Source organism: Octopus bimaculoides, chromosome 1, assembly GCF_046866305.1.
Source record: "Octopus bimaculoides isolate indiv1 chromosome 1, ASM4686630v1, whole genome shotgun sequence".
Lineage (NCBI taxonomy): Eukaryota > Metazoa > Mollusca > Cephalopoda > Octopoda > Octopodidae > Octopus > Octopus bimaculoides.
In genome coordinates, this window is record NC_142928.1 from 46,836,603 (window position 1) to 46,856,602 (window position 20,000).

The window sequence follows — 20,000 nt, forward strand, 5'->3', positions numbered from 1 at the left end:
TTCGACACCTGGTGATTAAAAGATGTTGCCGAAAATGATAGATACGACATTCAAAAGCAGTTTGGATCGATATTAAGCCCCTGCTGACTTGTTTTAGTTTTTGTTAGAGGCTGTCTACTTCACAATTGATGCGGAATATATGTACGCTTGTTAGTATTTTCCGGGTTTTCGCATCAATGACTCTGATGTGAGTGTAAGGTGGCTCTTCACAATTTACAACCGAAAGGCACGAGTATAGTCGTCATTAAAGTAACTGAGAGTGCCAGCCAGTACCAGTATTACTAAGAATAACAGTCAAAACAAATCTTAGCCACGTGAGAGCACTTATCTATCGACTGAGAGAATGTTCTCGTGAAAGTATGATTCAATTCATGTGCTTATTGGTGTGAATATCTTCTTAAACATGAAGCCATGCTCAGTTTTATATATTTTCATGAAATATTTGGTTATGTCTTGACTTATGTCGTTGAAAAATCATTCTTGAATTATGTCCTGGATTATCTAATATTACTGGATGCGGCTATTTTCATGGTATTTTAATGAATAATCATATGTATGCATTCAGTTTATGTGTTTTTCTATTGTTACTGCAGTATTTTAATTAGGTTTCGCGTATTGACGTCAAAATAACTTCGGCAAACAGAAAATAGTTTTGCATTACTGCTGAATGTTATCTCTCATTCTGTTTCTGACGTACTAATATACATGTGTTCGAGTGAGTGCCAGTATGTGAGTTTGTGTGTGTGTGTATGTGTGTGTGTGTGTGTATGTATGTGTGTGTGTTTGTGTGTATGTACATGCCTATGTGCACATGTGTGTGTGTACATGCGTCTGTGTACATGTGTGTGTGTACATGTGTGTGTCTGGATGCGTATATCGCCTTCTGTACTACGCTTGCATCCGTTGTCTATCTTATGGGGCTAATTATATTTTAGTTAGCTGTATTATCATCTCACGTTATATTTCCATTTTTCTTATCTGGATTTATTTTGTGCAATATAATATAGTTTATCCGATTCTTACTTAGTCATATGATCCAATAGTAAATTCTGAGTCTGATTATTCAAATTGAGGACGGAGTATTTACGCTGCTATACATAGAATGGTAATTTCATTTCTGTTAACATGAAATTCAGACGAAGAGTAACAGTAAAAGGGAATTTCATTCATTTGTAAATAAAAACAAATGATACTCTTTTTACTTTGAAAACAAAAAAAGGAACACGACCAGCAAACACACATCGAATGATGAACCATAAAGGGAACGGGGGCCAAAAACAATGAGGAAGGTGTAAAACGCTAGAGGTGTTAGCTTCTTTATTGTTTATGAACGATTTATTGAATGAAACGATTGTTTTTGTTTCAAGTTTTAATTTATTGGTTTTTAGGTAATGGATTTATACATTTATTTTGTGAAATCTCCTAAGGAAATATAGAAGTGCCATTTGAAAATTTTGAAATTCATTTCTATGTAACTTCATTTTTTTTTTTTTTAATGGATACTTCGATTCAATCCCATCGTTAATTCGAGGTACTTATATATATATATGTGTGTGTGTGTGTGTGTGTGTGTGTGTGTGTGTATGTGTGTGTGTGTGTGTGTGTGTGTGTGTGTGTGTGTGAGCATTTATTCTTACACGTTGTTGCACACTTGAGCCTCGAAAACGACTCTTCGCTGTAGGTTATAGATTCGAAGAATACATTTTCGCTATACACGCCCAGCGTAAACAACGCACTTGCTCCAGGGAACTGTGTATATTTATGTATGAGTGCGTGGGAAGGATCCTTGTGCATGCGCCTTTGAGAACGTGTGTGTATTTATACTTGTACATCCGTTGTTTTCAAGTATATAGACCCATGTTTTAGTATATGTTGACTCTGTAAATCTGTAATTTGCAATACAACGTTTTGGAAAACATAGGTGAAATGTTTTTGTAATATTGAGATGTTTGTTCTTCTCCTCACTGAAATTCTTTCTTGGATAATATATAATTGTAGTCTTTATTTTAGTATAATTTCCTTCGTAGTTGAAAAAGAGAAGACACAACGAAAAACGAAAGCAGTTAAACGAATAATGATGCTACCTACAAATATACAAAAAACTCCACCTTAAACCGTCACAAGTTGTGAACGTTTTTATCGAAAACTTTTCAACGTCTACATACAATATACGTATATAAACAACTCCAAAACGTTGTCCATTCTCGAATGTGTGACAGAAAAATAAATTGGCTCGTTGAGTTCATCAACATCACACCCCTATTTAAGTAAGAGGCAATCATCGATTACATCGACCATGGACGTTAGTTATTCTTTTAAATCATGCAAAAATAAATAAATAAAGTACTCAAGCGAAAACCACTGCAGATAATTTTCAGAACTTCCTTGCATGTAGTAATCTCAAACTGTTTAAGTTGGTATACTTGTGTCCTGTCCATGGAGGACACAGTATACCAACTCAAACCTGCTTGCCCATCGTTGTTTCCTCACACATCGGCGAAGCTATGGAGAACATTGTTAGAATATAGTCGAGCACATTCCTATTTAAATATGGCTTACTATCACACAGCACAGCTTCTGTCCAGGAAAAACCTGCTTCATTAAGCTACTTCTAAATTATGATTGGGTGCTGAAAGAACAGGATAATCATTTATACGTGGACATGTTATAACTTGAATTTACGAAGTAATTTGGTGAAACTAATTACAGAATGATATGCCACAATCTGTGTGATCAACGTATACATTGACCAAATCCAGACACCGATAGAATACTCTGGGAATGAAATGAAATATACTAAGATTAGTGTTACTTCATCTTCGTAGCAGAATCTGACTGAAAGAAGTATATGTAATCCAAGAATATTAATATTGCTTCGGATACGAGGCAGTAATTATACATTGCTCCGCATTTCAAGCCATTGGAGTGTCTCTTTTTTAGATAAATGAAGATACCTGGCGCAGTGCAAGTGAAGATGTGAACTCAACAACAGATATGATTGTCAACAAAATATCTGCCGACACAACGAGCTGTTTTCAGGACAAACGTTTTTTGAGTTTATATAGTCTTGAAGAAATAGTCAAGAACTTTAAAACGTTAGTTGCCTCCCTTGGACCGTTAACAATTTAATTACTTTAAAAGATATAAAAGCCCTTTCCCTTATATTGATTAAAATATATCATAATGGCTTATTAAGTTGATACTTCGTGAATTGTTGTGTACGAGTAAAGAGACTAAGTTTAATAGCCTCTTTTTGTGGTGGGTTGATATGGCCAATTGGAGATATATCAAAATGTAGAAGTGTGTATTAAACATACACTTGAAGAAAGATTATTATGTACATTTGGTGTCTAAGATTAATTTTTTAAAAACCTGAGCTGACCTGAAGAAGTGTATGAAATGATACCGGAAGAGACATTTTCCGGCTTGACAAAACAAACTTGTGTTGATGGATACATCTCCAGACATTATCAGTTCTGGAATTTACATTAATTATGAGGCTCTTAGACATTGGCAGGAAAATCAATGACAATATTTCAATCTTTAGGTTAAACATATCAAATATTTCTGTAGCAAAGTTGGAAATAATATTGTGAACTGAAATCTTTATGAATTTCAGAGTGGTTTCCTCAAAGAAAAGAAAAAAAGGACCAGCTGTTTTACAATTAATCTATTAGTTAGCTACTTGTAACTCATTAAGTATATGTAAATAAATAATTATATATTTATATCCTATTTCCCTCACGAATAAAATATATACAATATTTTATCATGCCATATTATTCATTAGCATGTTATTCTTTCAAGCACGTACGTTACTGTTCGACACAACAAGAAATCGTAGTTCTAATTATGTCAATTTACTGTCCACGGTGAACATTTATATGATGTTCCTCCAGCAAATAGTAGATTTTCAGTCCTCGAAATTAAAATGAAGAAATCTATAGCTTTAACTTTCTGAAATAAGGCAGAAAAATTGATGAGAGAATATAAGTGAAATAGGATTTGTGTGAATCCTACTTAATAGAAAATTGTGACAATGAGTGTAAATGCACTATCTAGTAAATGATAATTTTGCTTTCAACTACGAGTGGTGTATATTTCAATGTTTCTCAAAGAGAATCCTTTGCGCGAGTTTATAATGATCTATGTTCATGACAGTATTATACATCTTACAAAAAGTATGTTGCTTATATGGTCTCGGAAAATATAAGTGGATTGGAACGCAGTACAATCTATAGGGGTACATATAAGTACTAGCAGAACAATATAGAGCATTTTGTGCATATTAGGGTTATAACTGTTTTATGGTACATTAGAATGTTCTCAACTAATTCTTTGAACATTATGATATTCAGTATTTCGTAAATGAAAGATATTAATAAGTCTAAATAGATCTAAAGAAAATCCCCACTATACTCATTTTCTGCTTCGAATAAAATGAAAACAGATTTTGAAAGATGAACTTTCAAATACTTAACTATGAATAAACTAAATGATTATTCTGTATCATTTTTGCAATAAAAGTGATATAGGTGTAGGTGTGGCTCTGTGGTAAATAGCTTGCTTACCAACTACATGGTCTCAGGTTCAGCCCCACTGCTTGACACCTTGGGCAAGTGTCTTCTACTATAGCCTCGGGTCGACCAAAGGCTTGTTAGTGGATTTGGAAACTGGAAGAAGCCCGTCGTATATGTATATATATATATATATATATATATATATATATATATATATATATATATATGTGTGTGTGTGTGTGTGTGTGTGTATTTATGTGTGTGTTATTTTTTTTTTGTGTCTGTGTTTGCACCCCTCCCTAAAAAAATCGCTTGACAAACGATGCTGGTGTGTTTACGTCCCCGTAACTTAACGGTCCGGCAAAAAAACCGATAGAATAAGTACTGTAAGCAGTATAACGCTTTATAACATTTCTTCCTCCAATGAAACAACAATATTTTGTACTAAGGCAAAGTTGTTGCTTAGTGCTTACGTTCCAGCTGGGTGCAGCCAGCCTACCCACATGTGTACATTATCATTTTACATAACTTGTAGGCACAGAAAATATCTATTTTGAAGCTATGTCAAGCAATCAATAACAATAAATGATAGATGGGTGAAGCCCCAAGCGTCTACTGGGTCTTACGACATTCTAAAAGTGGCATGCAAAACTAATTGCAATCGAATACCACTAGGTTAGACAAGTAAAAATAATTTTTATTGGTGAGTCTTAGTGCATCATAAAAATAGAATATACGGACTATATTCTAACGCCTCTAATTATAGATCTCTCGGATAAGAGCTTAACTGGGGATACACAGTAACAACAACAAAACAATAAAATATATATGGGGTCTATTTGCTCGGCTAAAAGGCGGTGCTCCAGCATGGCTGCAGTCAAATGAATGAAACAAGTTAATGGAGTAGCGAAGTATCTAATCAAAAGGGATGCTAACTTGGGTTCCAGAGGGTCTGGAGTATGATTCTCTGTTAGACCGAAAAAATTATTCTTTGATGTTGGTCGATTCAGGGACGATTTTTTGGAAACAAGGAATGATAAGCATTTTAGGTTATATGTACATAACCTATTTTATGCAATTTAATTTTTTTCCTTTCATGTAAAATATGCTAATCATATTTTGAAATTGGACTCAGTTTTGTAAAAAATGAAAAATCTTAATTACTTCATAAACGAAGTAATCAGCTCACGATAAGTATGTATTTCAAACGACACAGTTTACTTCTGTGGAGGCGCAATGGCCCAGTTTTTAGGGCAGCGAACTCGCGGTCGGAGGATCGCGGTTTCGATTCCCAGACCGGGCGCTGTGAGTGTTTATTGAGCGAAAACACCTAAAGCTCCATGAGGCTCCGGCAAGGGATGGTGACGAACCCTGCTGTACTCTTCCACCACAACTTTCTCTTACTCTTTCTTCCTGTTTCTGTTGTACTTGTAATTCAAAGGGTCAGCCTTGTCACACTGTGTCACGCTGAATATCTCCGAGAACTCCGTTAAGGGTACACGTGTCTGTGGATTGCTCAGCCACATGCACGTTAATTTCACGAGCAGGCTGTTCCATTGATCGGATCGAGTGGAACCCTCGACGTCGTAAGCGACGGAGTGCCAACAGCAACATATACACTTCTGTAACTAAGTCGAATATTTGGTAGTCATAATCTAAACTTCAACATAACTTAGCATAGGCACATGGACTCAAGTTTGCTTCGAGTCTATAATCAGTAATTACGGCACTGTATTATCAATACTTAACTACATGCTACCAGTCGTGAAATGTTGCTACGTACCAGTACCTGGAAGGTGCTTCATCGATTCTGTAAGCGGAAGGGACAGAGTTGACATCAGCACTTATATTAACTCGGAACGTACACGATCATAACCAAATACCGCATGGCATTTCATGTCGCATTAGCGTTGCCGCTAACATCGGATACGATTTACATCATTCATAAATATTACTTATATATGGAAGCAGTATAACGCTTTATAACATTTCTTCCTCCAATGAAACAACAATATTTTGTACTAAGGCAAAGTTGTTGCTTAGTGCTTACGTTCCAGCTGGGTGCAGCCAGCCTACCCACATGTGTACATTATCATTTTACATAACTTGTAGGCACAGAAAATATCTATTTTGACGCTATTTCAAGCAATCAATAACAATAAATGATAGATGGGTGAAGCCCCAAGCGTCTACTGGGTCTTACGACATTCTAAAAGTGGCAAGCAAAACTAATTGCAATCGAATACCACTAGGTTAGACAAGTAAAAATAATTTTTATTGTTGAGTCTTAGTGAATCATAAAAATAGAATATACGGACTATATTCTAACGCCTCTGATTATAGATCTCTTGGAAAAGAGCTTAACTGGGGATACACAGTAACAACAACAAAACAATAAAATATATATGGGATAATTTATTTCACGAATTTAGAATCAGATACTAAACGTGTTTCTAGAATGAACTCTACTTTTCACGGAACTGTAAATGTAGAGAATACGTACTTCGTGTATCAATTTGCGTTTACATTGGCAGAACTCTAAACTGTAAGTATTCTTCTGCCTTAATAATATGAACCAATTACCAGCCAAATATTAACGAGTCAGAATTTTCTTACTGCTACACACAGTTACTGCCCCTGTATTTACCAACAACAAAACGAACATATCCATTAAATGCGATTCTCTAAAGCGAACTATTACAAAATATCGAGTTAGATAAGGATTCCATTTCGTAAATGCACGTCAGGGAACAATCGAATATATGTGAACTATAATTTACTAATCACACAACTGTGAATATTATTTAGTGTTCTCTGGCCAAATGGACACATTACTGAAATACTTTATTTCATTAATCACTGAACACGATTTTGTATATAACAACTACTCTGGAAGCGACTTCCTAGCTTCTGACCAATGAATCTGCCGTCTCACGCGGCCCTATCAATAAAATGTCACTTCATAGACGCTTATGATCATATTTAAATCGACAAGTCTCTAGCAAAGATGATATAAACTATTTAACAATGAACATTACCTGCAAAATGAGCTAATAAATCGAAAGGTCAAATAATAATGATGCCTGTATATGTGTGTGTGCGTGCGCCCACAAGTGTTGTGTATGTTTGTGTATGTAGTATATATATATATATATATATATATATATATATATATATATATATATATATATATATAAATGTGTGTGTGCGTGTGTGTGTGAGTGTGTGTGTGTGTGTGTGTGTGTGTAATATATATATATATATATATATATATATATATATATATATATATATATATATATATATATATATATATATATATATATATATATGCAGATATATGCGTTTATGGATGACTGTGTTTCTGCATATGAATGCCTGCATACATTCATACATACATACATACATACATACATACATACATACATACATACACAGATGCATTTAAACAGAGTAAGAAAAGATTTAGAATTGTAAGAATTGGGATGAATGTGGCAGTGAGACCATTTTGATTGTCCTCGCCGTAAATATATACTGCGAACTTTCAACTACGACAAATAATAATAGGCAGTAATTAAATCTTATATCCGAATGAATAAAGCAATATATATTAGTGTTCAGTGGAATCGTTGGTAGCCAATTTGCGAACGGTTGGCTTATTATTGAAAATAAGGATAATACATTGTACATCTTGGAACGGTGTCAAATAGTTCCATCGTTGAGCCGAATACTGAAGGGTAATTTTGATAAATTCTGAAGCACTGCTCTTCTATACTTTCATAATTTCATCCTAACACATGCTTACTTACATACACGCTGTAATTCGTAAGTGTAGGGGGATTTGAAGAGAATATTTAAGCACTGATCTATGATTATTTAATTTAGTCGACATATTCTCATTACAAAGTAATATATATATATATAAATACATACATATATATATATATATATATATATATATATATATATATATATATATATATATATATATATATGTATGTATGTATTTATGTATGTATGTATAAATATATACACGCGAAAGAGAAATTAATAGAGGGTGACAAACAGAGATAGACAGAGAGACGAATAAATGGATAGATAGATAGATAGATAGATAGATAGATAGATAGATAGATAGATAGATAGATAGACATATATAGGTAAAATTTAAGTTCAGATTTCTGACGGAAGTAGGTTTAAGTTGTTGCTCCCTGGACGCGAATTCAAACACACTGTTGGCGTTCGTTTGATTTGACAACAGAATGAGTGACATTTACATCACACGTAGGAATCTGAATTTCCTCCATATGTTTAGCCTGCATCTATATTTTGTTTTCTCTTGAACCAATAACCATTGTTTCTCCTGCTTTCTCTTCCTCCAATAACGGACTACCTTGTTTTGGTTCTTTCGTCATTCAGTAGCACAATAGCATCCCTCACCGAGCAGTGCATTATGCAAAAGCATTACACCCAACACAGTTCCACCTTTACTTTCCCAATATCAGACATGTTCTTTTTCTTGGCGTTACTCTTTGATGTGTAGACCGTTTAGTTGCACGTTTTAATAGCTTGTGTGACTGTACAAAAGATTACAACAGAGGGTGATATGCGGTAGGTCATTCCACATTACACAATGGTATGACACACACCCTATTTCTCTCTCTCCCTTTTCTGTGTCTATATATAGACACAGAATCTTTAGCACGCCGGGCAAATTGATTAGCGTCATGTCAACTGCCTTGAAGTCCTGGGTCCAAATTTTGCATTTCATCCTGTCGAAGGTTAATACAATAAGTACCAGTCGAACATTGGGGTCAATCTGATCGGTTGAGTCTCTTTACCGAAATGTCTGTCCATGTGCCAAATTTGAAACCGATATTCTATGTAATTGAGCTTGTGATGCTATGGAAGATTTCGAATAACTTTTAACTATACAGAATTCCTGGTATAGTTGCATAATGTTTTGTATCGAATGGCAAACAATATCAATTCCCATTCGATTTTCATCCTTCTGATATCGAAGGTACAATCAGTAGAGGGATTTATTGAAATTCCCACCATATATTTCCTAAAATATTAGACTTTTATTAACGCGAACAAACATTATAACCCCAATTAGCAATTTGTCATGTTAATATTCATTGTTGACACAATAATGAAAAATGTTAATTACTGCTGCAATATACACCTGAACCTTCTTGAATATGAGCTGTTTCATCTGGCAAAAGCAATTATTAAATATTAGTTTTGACGTCTAACTAGAAAATATATTACGAATCCAATGATTTACTCCTCTTTCAGTCACTGACTTTTGATCCTTAACTAAAATGTCAATCCTTAGCAACCTTGATCTGGCTCATTTAAATGAGGTTTGTGATACAGTACACCACTGTAAATAAGAGTACTGCATGCAGTTAGCATTAAATTTGTACATAAAACGTAATGACAGTTATAATAAATCTTACATTAAATGCATTTTAATGTTTGTTAAACAATTAGAACTAATGGTGAAGAAGAGGTAAATGTATGCACACACACGCATAGATATAGATATAAGCATAGCTATAAATATATACATATATGTTAATTTTTACAAGTAATGTTGTAAAGTAACTTCGAAATAACTCTCCGCTGCCTTCATAGATAAATGCAATGTTAAATTGCTAATATTGTGTAATATTATTTGTACACATTAATTAAATTTCAATTATTTTATGATAAATGTTGAAGCTACCAATACTCTTCTTGTAAGTATATAATAAACATGTACTCTAAGAACAGTATTAATTAATCTTTCAGCATAATGTAAATCTTTTATTATTGTTACCTGGCATAAAAACAAGGATTAATACATAAATGCATTCACACAGACACACACACGGACACACACACACACACGCACACAAACATACACAGATACACACTCAGACGCACACAGAAACAAATACAAACTCACACAAATGCATACATACGTACACACACACACGCGCGCGCGCGCGCGCGCGCACACACACACACACACACACACACACATATATATATATATATATATATATATATATATATATATATATATAGGTCTCAACTCATGGCTCCTCACATCATCCTACGGTGATATACCCTCACCACCATCCACACCGCCCTTGCCAGAGCACGTTCCGTTGACCGTGCATCTGCTCTCTCCCCTGGAACCCGCCCTGCAGTCTTCTGCCTCCCTTGTCCTCTCACCTACCATCCCACCATCCTACCTCTCCAACGCACCATTTTCCGAGCTTTCCGGTGTCTCCAGTCCGACCCCTCCACCTCACACATCTTCCCTAACCGACCCATCCCCTCCTTCAAACGAGCCCACAACCTACGAGACCTCTTGGTCCACAGCTTCTTCCCCAGCCGACCAACCCCCAACCTGGCTCGTTCCCTTGCTCCCGCCCACACTGCCACACTTTCCCTTACCACTCTAACACCACCCCCCTCACCGGCACCCATCACGGACCCTATCGCATCACCGACTTCTTCACCTGCACTTCTACCAACATCATCTATTGCATCTCCTACTCTCTCTGCCATTCTCTGGACATCAGGCAAACGGGGCGCCGCCTGGCCGACCGATTCACGGAACACCTCCGAGACATCCGCCTTGGCAATGACATCTTCCCTAACCGACCCCTCCCCTTCTTCTTAACTCTCCTGCATAACCCTTCTGTCCGGCATTCGTCATGATAAATCGCTGACCACTAGACATATTTTTTCTCTCCTTGTTTCTCTCCTTATTTCTTTCTGTGTTCCTTTCTGTTGAAAAGCATAGGCTGGAAACGTTCAAGACATTCTTTATTCCCGAGCGTTATACTAATACATCCATTTGTTGTTTACACCACCTGTCCAGGTCTGTTGTTTTTTCCTGTATTCTCCCATATATATATATATATATATTTTGGGAATGGGGTAGGGACGATTCAGGCAATATATGTTTCCAAACTAGCAGAACCTTGGAAGCAGTATTTCCTCTGCGTGAGGTTATCTGCTAGTTACTCATGAAGCCAAGACAACCATGTTGTCGTGCAGAGGTTTTCGAATATAGCCTAAATGTTACCTTCTCTATTCCCTAAATTTCGATTTTTATACGCATACACACCAAACCCAGTTGCTAACGTGTGCTATAAAATAACTCTTTTCAGTTTATCGAACTTCTATGTCAATAAACTACTATTGTCCCTCTGTTACATAACTTCTACGGAATGTTCGAAGCTTACTGACTTTCTACACCTTTATCCTTGGTTCTTACATTCACATTTTATAGGAGTGGCTATAGGCGTAGGAGCGGATGTGTGGTAAGTAGCTTGCTTATCAACCACATGGTCCCGGGTTCAGTCCCACTGCGTGGCATCATGGGCAAGTGTCTTCTACTATAGCCTCGGGCCGACCAAAGCCTTGTGAGTGGATTTGGTAGACGGAAACTGAAAGAAGCCCGTCGTATATATGCATATATATATATATATGTATGTGTATATGTGTTTGTGTGTCTGTGTTTGCGAACCCCCCCACCCCGCCCAACATCGCTTGACAACCGATGCTGGTGTGTTTATGTCCCCGTAACTTAGCGGTTTGGTAAAAGAGACCGATCGAATAAGTACTAGGCTTCTAAAGAATAAGTCCTGGGGTCGATTTGCTCGACTAAAGGTGGTGCTCCAGCTTGGCCACAGTCAAAAGACAGAAACAAGTAAAAGAGTATATATATATATATATATATATACATATGGGGGTTTGTGTATATATATGTACGTTTCTATGTAATCTCTCAAAAGAGATTTTAAATTACCCATCCAAGAAAATACAAAACTGATATATGAACTGGTTGATTTATCCCGACTTGACCCCATATGACAAACACCTGTTCCACAACGTGAGAAAGCACTTGACTGTGATCCAATATCGCAGAGATGCTGACTTTATATCTGCTGTTGAAGGTTTCGTAACCAATGGAATCCAAGCACTGCAACACCGGTGTTATAGTGTGAACCGCAAGGGAGAAATATGTTGAAAACAAAAAAAGTCATTTTGTCACATTCCATGAGAGTATCTTGGTCAGATTATAAACTTTTCAGCCGACCTACATATTCACTTTCCATTTTGTCGTGCGGTTTCAGCGAAATTATTCATTGACACAATGGTTATGCATATATCAGATGAGGTCAAGTCGCGATAAATCAACCAGTTCATATATCAGTTTTGTATCTTCTTGGATGGGTAGTTTAAAATCATTTATGAGAGATTAAGTACAAATGTACATATAGCTAATGGGGATGATGCTAGGGTACCTTCGGACATACAAGTCTATTGTACAGTCAGGGTGTCACTTCTAGGGTCAATTCCACTGCTTATATATGAAGCTTTCATTAATATCATTCCTCATACTTTTCAGCTTATTGGATTGTTTTGAACGCATGGATTCACTATGCATATATAAGTTGCATTACAAATATCTGCTTACAGGTTTATCCGGGATTTTCTGAAGGACTGTATCCCAAAATTTCTTGAAATTTATGGGGTCTGTTTCTACTTGAATGAGTTTTGGTGTAATATTAAAGACAGCGGTGCCAATTAAGGTGAAATAATTGTGGCATGTTGTTATGTGATGCGAGTATGATTTATGTTGTGGGCGGATAGCACGGGGTTCAAGTCTTCAGTGTATCTTAAAGGCAATGCCAACATCAGTTCGGCAATGCTAATGGAATATTTTACACATCATGCAGATGATACAGCGATCACGGCGGCGTTGGAGAAAACAAATCTTGAGGCTTCTAGTCGACCCCAATAGTCATATATATATATATATATATATATATATATATATGTGTGTGTGTGTGTGTGTGTGTGTGTGTGTGTGTGTGTGTGTGTGTGTGTGTGTGTGTGTGGGTGTGTGTGTATATATATATATGTATGTACGTATGTATGTAAATATAACATGTGACAATTAATTACTCGGTAGCCCTAGTAAAACTCCGAGTTTCAGATGTCAAGACGGATACCCACGCCGGCATATAGTGTATTATATATTATAATCGATGAAATATTGTAAGTGAAATAGTAGAGTTGGCATAAAAATACATAAGCATTCGTAATTCTGCAGTTTAGATTTGTACTATCCTTGTATGTTACTTCCCTTTAGTAAATAGGTTAATCTTAGATAATTGGACGACCGCGGTTGTTATTGGACAGCACTTGTACTTGAATGACACATCTTTCATCGAGCCCTGGAAGGACAAAAGCAAAGGTGACTTCCGCAAAACTCGAACTTAGTACATAAATATAGAACAAATACCACTAAAAATTCATGAGGTTCACCACTTAAATGATCACAAGATCTTCTTCAGTATTATTAATGTCGTTGCTAGTAATTTTGTTTTTGTTGTTTTATTTATGTTTTCAACCCTATAGAAAGTAGGCTATATAATACTTGTATAGTGCCTGTTTGTGCTTATGTCCAAGTTGTGGGGTGTTTTGGTTTACTATTATTATTTTTGATATACTTATCGTTATTATACAAATTCCCTTCCCCTCCCCTCCCCTCCCTTCTTCTTCTTCTTCTTCTTCTTCTTCTTCTTCTTCTTCTTCTTCTTCTTCTTCTTCTTCTTCTTCTTCTTCTTCTTCTTCTTCTTCTTCTTCTCTCTTTTACCTCTTCTACAATAAAAAAAGCGCTTTGAACTAATACAAGACATAATTATGGCAATTGAATCGACCCAGTATATGAATTGTGTTTATTTTATAGTCGCTGTAATATCTTATAGCTTAGTCCATCCAGGCATGAATTGAATTCGGAACGTAAATGTCCGTTACTAATTACCGCAAGGTATACTCTCAGACGATCTATGGAATCAGTACTTAAGTCGGGGTTCTATCGAGTCAATAATTAAGTTGGTGCTTTATTGATTCAGACATTAAGTAATATCTCAGCGTCCAGGAAGATTATTGAACATTTGACCGATATTCCACTGGTTCTGCGAGAATAGAGCTTTCACAGGAACTGGCTTCGTCAGGCTGATTTGCTCTATGTATTATTCTGTGTAACGACTGAGTAGTCAGTGCTGTACCTACGATGCACAGTGTTATAAAACTCATAAATTATTTACTCGGATGGAAGTTAAAATATTGAAATTAGACAAGATTGCAAATCCAGCTACCTACTGCACATAATCTTGTATTTGATACAGAAATGGTGCATTGGATGGGAGGAAAATGTGAAGGAATGCAAATGGAAAAAAAACAAAAAAACTTCCATCCATTTCCCCAGAACATTATCAGTCTATCTTTTACCTTATTTCAGTGGTCGTGGCCATACTGGGGTAACGCTTTGAAGAATATTTACTTGCATGATTCGATCCTAGTATTTTTTTTCTTTTAAGCTTGTTACTTATTCTATCGATCACTGTTGTCGAACTGCCAAGTTACAGGGGCGAAGACACCAACACCGGTTGTCAAACGGTGTTGTGGAGAAACATTAACACAAAGACACACATAAATACGTGTGTATGTGTGTGCATACGACGGGCTTCTTTCAGTTTCTGTCAAACAGATTGCAAAACTTTCGTCAGTCCGAGGCTACAATAGAAGAAACTTATCCAAAGGGCCACGCAATGGCACTGAACCCAGAACCATGTTGTTAGGAAGCAAGCATCTTAGCGCACAGTTGTGCCTGGTGAGTAAAATGGGTTCAAACAATATTTGATAAAGCGAAGCGTTCTCAGATAGAACACATATGTACGTATTGTTGTATTTCGGGATGTTCATTTTTTCTTTGCAGAGAAACACATGCTCTAGTATTTTTTCTTCACTCGTTTATTACTGTTCTTATCTTATTATTCTAACTCACGTCCATTGTCCGGAGATATTCCGTCACACATTTATGACCTCTTCAGCGACACTTTTCGTTTTCTTACACAATTCTGTCCTTGTAAGATGATTATCCTTAGGTGTGCATGCGTTTGTGTCCTTATTTATGTGTGTGTGTGTGTGTGTGTGTGTGTGTGTGTGTCTGTGTGTCTGTGTGTATGTTTGAATGTGTGTACCATTGTGTGTGCGCATTAGATTTTAAGCAGCAGTGTACCCTTCCCTTTATCCCCTTCCTCTCATTCCACTCTGCTGCTGCTGCCCTAAGAATTCCCCAAAACATGATACAGTTCCAGTATGTCTCTGTGTACGTATGTTCGCCCACGGTTTTGTCATCGTGGTAGTTGATATTGCCATTGTTGTCACGGCCGCAGCTGCTGTCGTTGTTAATTGTGATACGGACATTGTTTTGACCGTTCATGAAATTTCTTGTGTGTGTGCTTGTGTGTATGGGTTAGCTTCGTATGTCGTATGTATCCATGCAATTTATATAGCTTCATTTATTTATTTTATCTATCTCTGTGTTTTATATTTATCCCATCTCTGTGTTTTATATTTATCCCATCTCTGTGTTTTATATTTATAGGTGAGAAATATATATATATTTATTTATTTATTTATCATGTTTTATACATCTATCTCTATTTCTTATAAGTCTGTTGCGTGGGCATTACTCTGTATGATTCTGTGTATTATTTACGATGTTTCCTTTTCTCTTCTCATCCTTTTCGTATTTAGTCATGTGGTATGGCGTGTTGTGGTAGTGGGTGTTACTGTTCCATTCGTATTTTTTATTGAGGTTCGGTCTGTCTACTGTTATGTGTATCTAAATGTCGTGTCAGTTCTATGTGTCGTTAGTACTTTAACCTCGCTGCTATTAATCGAGTCTCCATGTTCTGCCTGAGCATGTTGTTAGAACACTGACGAACTTTTCCCTTCTTTGAGCTCTCGCCAATGTGCTTTTGTATGCTGCTGTCTCTCCAATGTAGGTAGTTGTCATGTTTCTGCACCGTCCCTCAGTACATCGTAAGCTATACACTACATTCCTAACCTTACAGTTAACCTGTGGCTTCATCCTACATGCAAAACAATTTTACTCCGTACAGGGGGGACTTATAAAAGGAAGAGAGGTATTGCAGATCAGGAATTTTAAAGGGGCGCCCGGCCTCTCTACGAGTTTCCAGAATTCATTACGCGGAAAATGACATCGACCCAGGATTTAAAAATGTAATCCAGAGAGAATATATTCGTACTAAAATTGTATATTGAGATTAATTTCATGGGACGGATACCATTTATTTGACAAAAATTATTTTTAAATAAATTTTGTTAAGGATCGTGTCTTGTATTACCTCATCAATTTCCCCTCACAAACTACCTTGAGAGACACTGCTCTAAAGCATTCTTCTTGTCATGATAATTTTATATCTGCAAGCATCGCTAGGGAGACAGACGCAAGCCATCTAAACCCTGAGCTTTAAAACAATAACAAATACCTAATGTTGCAAGCATGATTAAGCATTTTATCTTTTTCCTGTTTTTATTTATTTATTTATTTATTTATTTATTAACAAGCAAAGTAGCGAGTTACAAAATCCCTATAAGATAGGAATGTAGTGACTATTCTGCTAAGTAATATTTATCGCCACTTCAACATGGCTGTTCCGTAGGAACCGAAGTTACCACCGTTTATAACCCCAGGAGGACGCCTTTTCCGGCTGGTTATCGATGCAATCTGCAACCGATATATATATTTCAAGCAGGGCAGCGAAACCCCACAAACTGCCAGCGACTACGGGGCCACCATACCGTTCAATTCCCAGCTACGTGTGCTCATGATCGGTGGTGAACACCCGTTCGCTAGATATATAGCAATAGTTTCTTCCAACGGGTGTATAATACTGGCGGTTACAGTGTTCTCCCATAATTCGGTTTCAGATCCCGGCTAACCACAACGTAGAGTTAAGCTGTAGGCTCGGGTAATTTTCCCGCTGCCTAAATACTACTGTCTAGTTCAGAACTGCATAATTTCTGTAGAGTAATTAATAATATTAATAATGATATGGTGAACAGATATTCTTCTTCTTTCATCCTTAACTATCTTTAACAGTTATTTATAACGTTCGTAAAGAAGATGTAGATAACTGTTAAATAAAATCATGGATAAAGAAATAAAAACATCCACTCCCCTGATTATTATTAAAGCTATATATATACATACATACATTACATGCATACATACATATATATATATATATATATATATATATATATATATATATATATATATATATATATATATATATATATATATATATATGTGTGTGTGTGTGTGTGTGTGTGTGTGTGTGTGTGTGTTTATATATGTATATATAGGTATGTATATATATATGCATGTATTTATATATATTTATGTATGTATGTATGATGTATATGTACGTATATATATTTATGTATGTGTATATATATGTATATATATATATATATATATATATATATATATATATATATATATATATATATATATATATATATGTCTGTGTGTGTGTTTGTATATATGTACATATGTATTTATTTAGTTATACACACATAGTTGTGCCTATAAATAAAAGCATATGTATAAATATATATGTCTGTATGTTTACTTTTTTTCTATATCTCTCAAGGAGTGTGAAGATTATATGAATTTGTAACTGTACTCTCTGTACGCCGTCACCGATGAAGTGCGTTTCCCCGAGTTATTGTATATTTGAGCCTTAGAAAGCATTATATGTATGAACATTATCATACCGACGGTTAACAAGCCTTCCAGTTAATCGTCTTGTTTGCATTACAGCTACTTTGAAGGGAATGTTCTAGCTGAAGCAATGTTTTAACTTTATGAACTAAACACTGAAGGTACAAAGGGATATCAAATTGCAGATTCATCGCTAATCTAATTCACACGGCAAAGTATATGTTTACGCAAAGTTTCATACGTTTCTTTGGTTTTGTTTGTATTTCGTTAATAACGCTATACGAGGAATAAATTAATGGTATGTGTGAATGTACGTATGTGTGTTCGGTGTAATCTATGTGTGATTGTATTATACATTCACAGATATATATGATTTTTTTATATACACGCATACATGGTTTCATACGTAGATACACACATACATACATATAAATATATTACATATGTATGTACATATAAATATGTGTGTGCTTATGTGTGTGCTTATGCGTGTGCTTATGTGCGTGCGTGTGTACATGCATATATGAATAAAATATCTACACACACATACACAGACACAGATAACGTACATACAATGAATAGATACGCACGCGCGCGCACACATCCATAAATACATACATACAGTCGAATATGTGTTTGTGTCTCTATGTGTGCGCGCGTGCGTGAATCATATATTCACACATATAAAATTACAAATGAAATATTGAAATATTAAACGAAACCGAATGAGATCAAGAAAAAAAAATCTAATGAAAACTGGAAACAACAAAGAAATTGAAATAGAAATTAAAAACGTAAAATGATCGATATCAAGGAATAGCAAATATTTGAGGCTAAATTATTATTAATAGCGCAAAGAACTAAAGACATAATGCAATTTAATAAGCGACACGGTTATTTTATTCGTATTTATTTCATTTTTAGACTCATTTTAACACATTTTGTATATTATTTGAAAAGCGAACAAATATTGATCGTGTTTTTTTTTTTTTTCTGTTTACAGGTCTGTCCCCTACGGAAAAATTCAGCATAACCATAACATAACTTGGAGCGGATATTGAAGGTAAGATATCATGATATTTGTTTATTTTTATTTCTTTCCTTAATACAATGTTTGGAACTTCTTAATGAACATGATTTTATGCTTTATTTCGACATTGTTTTCCAGCAGTGTATGATACATTCCTGCATAAAACAGTGTATCGATACATGCACGCACACATACACATACATACAAGGTGTTCGGGATAAATTTGACAGTTTCCATAAACGGAAAAGAAAATATATCTCATCCAAAAATAGAAGTATTTTAAGATGTTAAACAATATCAACAATGGCTGGGAGATAACTGTTTACTCAAAGTAGCTGTGCTCATCTTTCACTACGGTCTCAAGAAAGCTCTGGAACATAGCACATGCGTTCCTCACTGTGCCCTTTAGTTTGGACACAAGCTCGGCAATAGAACTACAAGCAGAGCGATTGGTGTCTTTCTCAATTGCGCCGCACGCATAGTAGTCAATGGGATTGCAGTTGGAGAAATTACGAAGCTAGAAATTCGGGATGGTATAGTCGTGAAAAAATCTCCGATAAACACTTCTAAATCTTGCCGGGGGTACGGCATAGACATGGCCTTCCAACAGCAACCCTATTCATCCTGGTCTTGGCCACAGTTTCCAGCAGTTTCACATATCAATCTAAATTGGACCTGAGGCATTTTTTCGAAGAAGTGTGTTGGGGCGGAAAGAACGGCACTTGCAGACGCAGTGAGAATGACTACTGCTTCGTAGTGTCCGTTGCAGCTGTCCAGGTCACGTCTTACAGCTTTCACATTTTTAACAGAGCAGCTGTCATGATGTCAG

General features: G+C 35.8%; 1 protein-coding gene across 3 annotated transcripts in view; it reads left to right on the forward strand.

Annotated features, from left to right (window-relative positions):
- The window catches only part of LOC106884018 (uncharacterized), a 1,573,201-nt gene that overhangs the window by 1,071,780 nt on the left and 481,421 nt on the right, over positions 1–20,000 (forward strand). For all 3 annotated transcript variants that reach the window (XM_089350855.1, XM_089350881.1, XM_089350853.1), the window contains exon 8: positions 19,145–19,204. The gene's annotated coding sequence lies outside the window, so the exon portion shown is untranslated. The remainder of the gene's footprint in view (positions 1–19,144; positions 19,205–20,000) is intronic.